Source organism: Camelus ferus, chromosome X (genome assembly GCF_009834535.1).
Source record: "Camelus ferus isolate YT-003-E chromosome X, BCGSAC_Cfer_1.0, whole genome shotgun sequence".
NCBI classification, from domain to species: Eukaryota; Metazoa; Chordata; class Mammalia; order Artiodactyla; family Camelidae; genus Camelus; species Camelus ferus.
This window is the reverse complement of record NC_045732.1, coordinates 74900203-74910662: the sequence shown is the minus strand read 5'-3', so window position 1 is coordinate 74910662 and position 10460 is coordinate 74900203. Positions and strand designations below refer to the sequence as shown.

The 10460-nt window shown below is 37.3% G+C and overlaps 1 long non-coding RNA gene across 1 annotated transcript; it reads right to left on the bottom strand.

Moving 5' to 3' along the window:
* Nucleotides 1-8888: 8888 nt before the first annotated feature.
* Nucleotides 8889-10034, bottom strand: LOC116662102. The gene is made up of 3 exons (XR_004318086.1): nt 10022-10034; nt 9765-9766; nt 8889-9041 (listed from the first exon to the last, which is right to left on the bottom strand). It is a non-coding gene; the product is annotated as an uncharacterized LOC116662102 (long non-coding RNA).
* Between the last annotated feature and the right edge of the window lie 426 nt (nt 10035-10460).

The window sequence follows — 10460 nt, the reverse complement described above, 5'->3', positions numbered from 1 at the left end:
TTTTTTGCACGGCAACATGGATTTTTTTTTTTCCCTCCTCACAACTGTCTTCCTAGAGATTATGAAAGTAGGAGGCTATGAAAGGGAACTTTTGTGACATTACTGGAGGCTGAAAAGAAGATACAGGGTTTTTGGTTTTTTCCCCAAAAACATGATGAAGTGTAGGAGACAATACTAAGGGAAGGCCGCTTTTCCTAGCATAAAAGGCCTGGTTTTGTTTTTTCAAGAATTCACCTGAAGCACAGATCTCAGTGAGGGCTTCCTTTTGTCCCATCCCCGCACCTCAAAGATCCAAAGCTCCTAGTTCTCCACCCAGTAGCTGAACTGAACAAAGCACACAAACTTCCTGACAATTTCCACCACATGGCCAGACAGAAAAGGGCAGGACTTCGGCTTTAAGTGACTGAGAAACTAGGAGGGATGAAAGACACTAATGTACACCCGAAGTGCTGGCTACATAACACACACCCCCACTGTAGGATTATGGCCCCATGTTCATGAGGTTTGGGGACAAATTTGAATGGAATGAGAAAGCTGGACCTCAATCTTCACCACCTTGTAGATTCTGTGAGATAGAGCATACCATTTAAACCCAAGACAGAAAATATATACACACACATATACATAATACACATTTTTAACATTCTTCAGTATTCCAAACATTTTGTTTTGCTATATTTTTGTCTTTTAATTATTTTCTGGTGTACAGCATCGTTTCAGGCATACATTTGTTTTCATATTCTTTTTCATTATAGGTTACTACAAGATATTGAATACAGTTCCCTGTGCTAGACAGAAGGAATTTGGTTTTTTAATCTATTTCATATATACTAGTTAGTATCTACAAATCTCAAACTTCCAATTCACCCCTTCCCACCCCCTTTCCCCAGGTAGCCATAAGTTTGTTTACTATGTCTGTGAGTCTGTCTCTGCTGACTATCTTAGCACGGACTGCCCCATCCCTCCCTTCCCTCATCAAGAACACAGGACCAGTGAGTCACATTTGTAATTACATCCTCCACTCAGCAAATGGGTACACTAAGCATTTCTAGAAAAGACCTCCTGATGTCCTACTGGCTGGCCTAAGTTATCTGTTATTGGGCCGCAAGGATATAAAATGTGATAGCAGCATCTCAACTTACAAGCACAGAACCTAGAAGCCTTAAAACTGTTGACAAACTGGGAAATTCCAAATGTTCAGATCAATATTCAGTGAACAGTATGTATAGTAATAGCTACCATTTATTACTGAGCACCAGGTGAGCCTCATACCTACTCTATGAGAATGGTGTCCCCAGTTGAGAAATGAAATGAGTGAAGTCTAGAGAAGTGAAAAATTATTTTTTCCCAAGGTAGCAGAGTGAGAGTGAGCAGTCAACCACAGCTCTTATTCCAAAGCCAGTGTTCTTTCCACTGTGCCTGGTGCCTCATAAAAAGCATGGTGTATCTGTGGGAGGAAGTTAGACAAGTGAGCCCTGCTCCCCAGAGGCACTTAAGAACCTTAAGAAGTTAGAGACTGGGTGGGAAGAGAGATGGGGGCATGGAAGGAGGAGCCAGGTAATCCCCGCTCATGTACCAATTAATTTTGACCAAATATACGCCATGCTGTGGATTAAAATAAAAACTGCTCTTCCACTTTACAAAATCCTTCTGAGCTTTAGGGCCCACGAGGGCAAGGAGATGATCCAACAATAGTTTACATCACACTCCTCGGCAGTTACTTTCTCAGCTCTGCCAAAAGTAATTCCACTCATTCAGGGGTTGGGCCGAAGCAATATTTCTTAGGGAGCAAACTATACTTTTTTTCTCATAGAAGGAAGAAAGTGAAGAGAAAAATTTATACATTAGGTTCCTGACCATCCTCCTATAAAATTAATTTAAAACTTACACTGCAAATGTGGTCATTGTTTGGAATACAGGTTTGTTTTTTTTTTTATTGAAGTACAGTCAGTTTACAATGTTGTGTTAGTTTCTGGTGTACAGCATAACGTTTCAGTCATACATATACAGACATATATTCCCTTTTCATTATAGCTTACTACAACATACTGAATATAGTTCCCTGTGCTATACAGTAGAACCTTGTTGTTTATTTTATATTTAGTAGTTAGTATCTGCAAATCTCAAACTCCCAATTTATCCCTTTCCGCTTGGTACCTACAGGTTTGTTTTCTGTATCTGTGAGTCTGTTTCTGTTCTGTAAATAAGTTCATGTCTTTTTTTTTTTTTTTAGATTAAAACACTGTATTCAATTTCAACCTGAGGCCTGTTCTCCCCCACTAAAACTTGATACAAAGCATCAAAAAAACAAAAAAGCTGAGATTTAGTTTACATACAAACAAATTCACTCATTTAAAGTCTATAATTCAACAGCTACTTACTATTTTCAGAGTTGTGCATCTATCACCAAAATCAATTTTAGAACATTGACATTACCCCCAAAAGAAACAAAGTCACACCCTTTAGCTATCAGCCCACTAACAAGCCCAGCCTTAGACAACCACTAATCTACTTTGTCTCTAAAAAACAGTTTTCTTTTGCATAAAATCCTAAAAGTTTTCTGGTTTTAAAGAGACCAATCCTATCTTAAAAGCTATCTGGAGAATCTTTTAATTAGTCAACATTTGCCAGAAAAAAAGAAAAAAAAAAAGAAAAAAACACATTTTCTGATTATTTAGTTGGCAATCATTCTACCTTCACTGTGGCTTTCAAGAATTTAAATGGTCTCACCAGAGTCTTCGTCTTCATTAGGTTGGGTCCTTAAGTCGGTTTTCTCAGAGCACAGACAGCATACTCAGGTAACGGTCTTCTTCTAGGAAATCTCAGCGAATGGAGCAGGGGCTGCTGGGAGAGAGCTGTGCTCTCCACTGGTTACATGCCACAGACTGGTTTCTGAAAGCTCTAGGGAACTCAGGAGTTCCCAGTTTATCTCAAGGTAGGCAGAAGGAAGGTATCTTCGAATCCCTTATATATTGGGTTTGACAAAATTTGTGAGCTGTGTCTTCAGGGGCTTTCTCTTTGGGCAGCCCCTTTTTCACTTTGGAGACAGCATGATGTGGTAGGAAAATCAGGTCAGGCACGCTTGCCTTGAGTCCCAGGTCCATATACTAGGTGTAAGATCTTACTTCATCTCTTTGATCCTCAGTTTCTTCACCAGTAAGATAATAATGCTACCATCCAACTGGTAGAGTTACCACGAGAATTAAAGAGGAAGTGCCAATCACAGTGTACTGTACATAGCAATGGTCAATAAATACTGCCTGCTTCTCTTTTATACTGTCTTCTCAGAAACTCCAGATCCCCTGAGACTTGATTTTCCTCTCCAATTGTCTGGGTTGTGTCCAACACAGAACATACTTTGTGTTCATCAAGAACTGATGACTTGGGTTTATGTGGTTCCATCATTAAACCATGACAGTAATATAAATTACTTAACCAGTGGCTGCTTTTGTGTTCTTATATGTAGAAGGCAACAGATCACAATACTCCACATTTTAGTATGTATGTGAATCACCTGGGTATCTCGTTAAACTGCAGACTCTTAATTGAGTTGCTATAGTAAGCAGAATTCTGAGACGGCTTCCAAGATTCCTGACCCCTAGTGTATATGCTCTGTAAAATCTCCTCCATTGGAGTGTGGGTAGGGCCTCAGAATATGATGGGATGGCACACCCATGATTAGGTTATGTTATATGGCAAAGGTGAAGGGAATTTACTCATGTAATTAAGGTCCCAAACCAGTTGATTTTGGCTTAAGGAAAGGGAGATTATCCCGGGTGACCCTGACCTAATCAGGAGAGCCTACTAAAAGAGAATCTAGAGGACAAAGGTGAAAGGTAGAGACTCTCACACTGGCCTTGAAGAAGTAAGCTTCTATGATTTCTACAGCTACAAGCCAATAAAGTCTGTCAGCAACCATGTGAGCCTGGAAGAGGACTCCTTGCCGCAGATCGGACCCCAGATCTGGCTGATATCTTAACTGTAGCCTTGTGAGATGCTGAAAGGGGATGATGCTGGTCAATGTTCCCACTGAGTAACAAGAATGTATCGATCATTCTAAGACTCTGAGTGGGAATGGGTACTAGGGATGAACAACTGGGTGTGCTTTCATGATTTCTTCAACCTTAAACATAAAGTTTAATGATTCCTAATCCCTCATCATAACCTCTATTTTCTAAAGTTGACTCTCATGTGAATTTCTTTGGAAATTCTCACTTAAATTCTCATACATCTATTTCCAATTAGAATCTCATCTCTTTAATTTCCTACTGTTACAAGAAAATTCAGCATATTCCTAATCAAATGCAAATAGCACAGAGATGTAATTATCATTTTATCAATTCAGTCCAATCCTCTTTAACCACCCTAGATATTTTAAGTAACAAGAGCTTAATGATAACACTTGAGGATATTAAAATAAGACTGAGTGAAAATGAATTGTTTCTTGGTTTTTCCAAATACAAATTATTATTCACAAAATAAGTTTTTCAGCTTACTATCTTATGAAACCATTTTTGGAGGTCGTCTTGTTTGGATCATGTGGTTGGATACCACTAGGTATAAAGGAACATTTGTTCTATACAGTCTGGCTAATTTACTTGGTCAAACCAAAGAATCAGGAGCCTTAGGACTACAGGATTTATTTGCAGAGAACTACAGGTTTCAGAATTCTATTAGCTGACAAGGTCATTTGTCACAGCAATTTATCTTGTGTTATTGAAGAGTGCCCAGCCTGGATATCACTGAAGGTAGGACCAGAAGAGACCAGTTATTCAGATCTCTTTTTGGACTTATTATATGAAAAGAGGAAGTCATTTTCTCTGGATCCTGGACTCTTCATTTGTTAAATGAACCTCAACTAAACTTTCAGTTTTGTCACTCTAATTCATTTCAAAAAGTACTTATTTAGTACATTACTGTCCTAGGAACTCAAAAAACACTATGAATAACACACAGTATCTGCCCTTATGCAGTTTATGATCTAGTGGGAAAGGAACAAGTGAAACATGAAATTACAATATAGCATGATAACCACCAAGGGAAGTTCGACTCCAATGAGCATCTAATTTTGAATTTGAAGTATGAGTAAGATTTAACCAAGTAAATGGAAAAGAGGATTCCTAGCAGAAGGAACAGTGTGTTCTTTGGGTGAAAAGAGCATGAAATTTAGTGTGGTTAAAACATAGGTAAGAGGCAAAGAGAGAAAGAGAAACCTGGAGAAAAATTCAAAGGCTAAAACATGATGACTGTTTAGAATGAGAAAACTAATAACAAGGGCAGAGCTAGGATTTGAACCTATGTCTTTCTGAGCCTGTTGCACTAGACTGCCACACTGCAAACTGTAATGTAAAATACCTCATGAATACAGCTAGATTCTGTATTAAACAGGTTATTAGTCACTAGATTATCTGCAACTAGTGATAAATCAGTAGCTTATACTAAGATAAATCCTGATACGTAAAGTAAAATTTCATACATAAAGTAAAACCCTAGGAACAAGAGATCTGGAGGAAAAGAGTCTATTGCTGAGAGTACCTGATAAGATTTAGGGTGAAGGCGTGCTTTTCTGGGGACCAGGCTCACAACAGTTTACATTTTTGCTTGCCATTTACAAATGTAAGAATCTAGCCATTGCTAATAATTGGGAGGTTGAAGAGCACGATTAAATCCAATCAGACTATCTGGATTTGAATCAAGTCTACCACTTGCTAACTATATAACATTGGGCAAGTCAGTTTCTGTGGCCCTAAAACAGGGATGATAATAGTACCTAACTAAATGGTTGTTTTTAGAATTAAATGACCTAATATATGCCAAGTATTGATTAGAAAGTATATCACAGATTAAATCTCAAAAAATACTAAATATCCCAGATTAAATGCTCAAAGTTATTAACTATTCTAATTAAATTCTACCCCAAAGGCACTTCTTTCACCAGTTAGAGTATTATTTAAACATTTTTAAGAACCTAGATTTTCTCATATGTAACTAAAAGGTGTATAAACAGATGTCTAAGATTGCTGCCAATTTCAAGTTGCTGTGCTATCAAGTTGGCCTAAAAATTCCACTCTCCTCCTTTTCATGCTGCCACAAAGGAGGCTTTGCCAAAATAATCTGTCAGATACTCATTCAAATAGGGAGATTTATAATTCTAAAATCAAACCAGCCATTTCATAGGCTGAATTTTTGATAGAATGAACTGGATCCTTCGGCATGTTCTGAATAGAGCCTTAATTTGTCAAGCTTACTATCATTTTAAGAACTTAAAGTTTAAGTAGAACTGGATTTTCTGAGAGGTAAAAACTCTAAATGTCAAGTAATTATAATAGTAATTTTACCTATGTTACTGGAAAACATTCTTAACTCCTTGTACTTATTGCAAAATCTTTCTTTTATTAAAGCACACCCATCAGCACGAAGAACATAACATAGTTTCAAAAGTCCTTCTACTTTTGTAAACACACATACACACACACAGCCCACTTGGCTATGCTAAACTTTTATTATTCCCTTTTGTTTAATTAAGGACAAAGTCTGCCCCTTCAGGATTGAAGCAGAGTCCTTTTGGCTTCTAGGGAGAGGGTGATAAACATTTTTCTTTATCCTACCCTGGCAGTGCAGTCTTAGTTGAGAGAATTGCTCTCTGAGGCTACTTTCTGAAGACTGGGAATCAGTGCAGTTATTTTGTTGGTAACCAAGTTACTTGGAATCATTGATATACAAAAATTCAAGTTCTGATTTACAGGATGCTCTCAAAACTAGGAAAAAAAAATTTTTTAAAAATAGGCTGAAGTCTTGCCTAAAGACAATGAAAAAAACAAACATTTCAGTGCGACACCCTTCTTTTTTCCCTTTCTTTTTTATGGTGGTCATTCATAGCAGAATCATCTGGAAAGATACTGGAGGATACTAGGGCTAAAGGAGACAGAAGGATTAAGGCAAGGCAGAGGACAGGGAGTTAAGTTTGTGTTGGACTTACCAGTTTGTCCACTGGGACATATTCTGTTCTCATGTGTAAGTAATACCAAGGACTCATAAAAGAGAAATGTATTCTTCATCTCCCAAAATGAGAGAAGAAATAAAGGAATCTTACTTGCATATGGAATCTTATATCTGGAACAGGACCATCTAGCTTAGTTTCCACATTAAGCGACGTCCCACAGGTCACACACTTAACGATAGAACCAGGACCAGAATTTCCATTTCTTGATGCATGATTTAGTGTTCTTCTTAGTTTATTATAGGTCATAAGCAGAGTCCATATGAAATGTCTATAAATGTATTTATTGTATTTATAAATGTCTTTAATGTATTTATTAAATGAGCTATTTAGAAAGGAAGTTCTAAGTTATCAGAATAAGTGAGAGTCCCAGATGATGGAAGGGCCTAAGACAATACCCAAATCAATTTCTGGTAGACTAGTAAATCTACAGAATGCCAAAGTAAAAAAATAAAATAAAATAAAATACTGATGCACCCATCAAGATGGATTACACAGGGAAAAGCCAAGAAAACAGAAGAGATAAGAGGCAGGCAGAAGTAAAAACAATGTTTTGCTCAGCCCAGTAACAGATGATGAAGACTAGAGAAGCTCAGCTATGAATGTGGGGGATGTATTTCCAAATGCCTTGCCTTTCCTGTTTTGTCTCTTGAGTTCCTTTCTTAGGTGGAAACCTCAACTCTCACTTTATCCTTTCCCCAACTTTCCTCTTTTGGCCCACAAAGGGTTTGTGCTGGCACTTCAAGGTGTTCGTTTACCCATCAAATCCCATTCTCCTTCCTGCAGTCTTGCTTATATAAAAGCAGAGAAAGTAGACAGAAATGTATAGGTTAGCGTTCTGATGGATATTATCACAATAGCTACTACGTGGTAGATATTCAATACATATCCAATAAATATTGCTTACTTGTATACATCCCACTGCAGAGATGAAGTCCTATGAATCTTAGAGGCTATGAAATCTTCTAGCATCCCAATGATCATGAAAATGACTCAGGAAAATATCACACTCTAAGCTTTTATCAGATGAAAACTTATGAAAGTTATTTATTCATAATTTCTGAGCATAAGATACTAGAAGCAAGGTATCTGAAAGTGGGATGGGAAAAGGAGGGAGAGGGACATGATGTAGAAACGGACCAAAAAAGACTGGGAGAATCTAAAAGGCAAGCCTCAGAATTCCATTTGCCGCTATGTTGATGTAAGTGGTCCCAGACTTGCCCTCTATGTAAACAGTTATAAACCATTACAAAGTATACGAAGCAATTGTTTTCAGGCATTGGACAAAAGACAATACAGAATACAATACTTGAAATAAAAGCAACGGATTAGATGAGCAGCATGCTCACTCTAGGCTCTCTATTAGTGTACGGTTCTGACCTCAGCTTGGAGAGGTGGAGGCCAAGCAGAGCATGACTGAGACAAGAGAGAAAAGGAAACGATATGCTTAAAAGATTTGATTAACCCCCAAAGAAAGCAAGGAGAGAGGAACAGATGAATGAACGCACATAAAACAACTAAAATACAACCAGCAAATGATAGAATGAAAATGAGTCATATCAATGAACACATTAAATACACATGGAAGAAGCACAGTAAGTGCTAAGGATGAGGTACAACATGACGACTACAGTTAACACTAGTACATGATATGTAGGAAAGTTGTTAAGAGAGTAGATCCTAAGAGTTCTCATCACAAGGAGAAAACATTTTTTCTTCCTTTTATTTTATCTATGTGAGATGATTGCAGAACAATGAAATTGGATCTCTATCTTACACCACTCACAAAAATTAACTCAAAATGGATTAAGGACATAAATGTAAGACCCCCAAACTGTATGACTACCATAAGAAAACACAGGGGAAAAGCTCTTTGACACTGGTCTTGGCAAAGACTTTTTGGATATGACACCAAAAACCTAGCAACAAAAGCAAAAATAAACAAGAGTCACTACATCAAACTAAGGAGCTTCTGGACAGCAAAAGAAACAGTCAACAAAATGAAAGGGCAACCTATGGAATAGGAGAAAATATTTGCAAACTAAATATCTGATAAGGGCTTAATATCCAAAATAAAGAACTCATCGAACTTTACAGCAAAAAGTCAAAATTCATTTGAAAATGGGCAAAGGGCTTGAATAGACATTTTTATTAAAAGGTCATACAAATGGTCAACAGATATGTGAAAAAGATGTTCAACATCACTGATCAGGGCAACACAAATCAAAAGCACAATGAGACATCACCTCACACCTGTTAGGATGGCTATTATCAAAAAGATGAGACAAGTGTCGAGGATGTGGAGTAAGGGACCCTTGTGACCTGTTGGTGGGAATGGAAATTGGAACAGTCACTACAGAAACAGTATGGAAGTTCCTAAGGAAATTAAAATAAAGCTACCATATGATCCAGCAATCCCACTTTCTGTATATATCTGAAGGAAATGAAACACTATCTCAAAGAGATATCGGCATCTCCATGTTTATCACAACATTATTCACAATATCCAAGGCATAGAAACTACCTAAGTAACCATTAACAGATAAATGGATAAAGAAGATATAAATATAGTGGAATAGTATTCATCCAGAAAAAGGAAATCCCGCCTTTTGCTACAACGTGGATGGACCATGAGAGCATTATCATAAGTGAAACAAGTCAGGCAGAGAAAGATAATTATTGTATGTACTCACTTATATGGAGAATCTAAAAAAGCCAAACTCATGTGCTCGCTTCAGCAGCACATATACTAAAAAAGCCAAACTCCTGAAAATAGAGTAGAATGGTGGTCACCAAGGGGTAGGGGAAATGGTAAGATGTTGGTCAAAGGGTACTAACTCCCAGCTACAAGATGAGTAATTTCTGGGGATCTAATGTACATCATGGTGACTATAATTAACAATACTTGAAAGTTGTTTAGAGTAAATCTTAAATGTTATTACCGCACACACACGGGGTCATTATGAGAAGGAACAGAACCATTAATTAAGCTTATTGTGGTAATCATTTAGCAATATATACATGTATCTAATCATCACAGTGTATATGTGTTTGGCAGTTTCTTATAAATTAAGCATACATACACCTTCCCAAGTTTTAGGTATTTACTCAACAGAAATGAAAACATTTGGCCACCAAAACATGTGCACAACAATGTTCCTAGCACCCAAATATCCATCAACAGGAACGTGGATAAACAGATTGTGGTATATTTCTACAATGGAATACTATTCAAAAAGGAACAATCTAGACATACAGCAACATGGATGAATTCCCCTAACATTCTGCTGAGTGACAGAGCCACATAAAAAAGTACAGGCTATATGATTATCTTTATAGGAAGTGTTAGGACAAGCAAAATGAATGTCGGGTGAAAGAAAACAGATCAGAGTTTGAGATAGGGAAGTCACATAGGTATTAAATTTGTTAAGATTAATTGAACTGTACACTTAAAATCAGT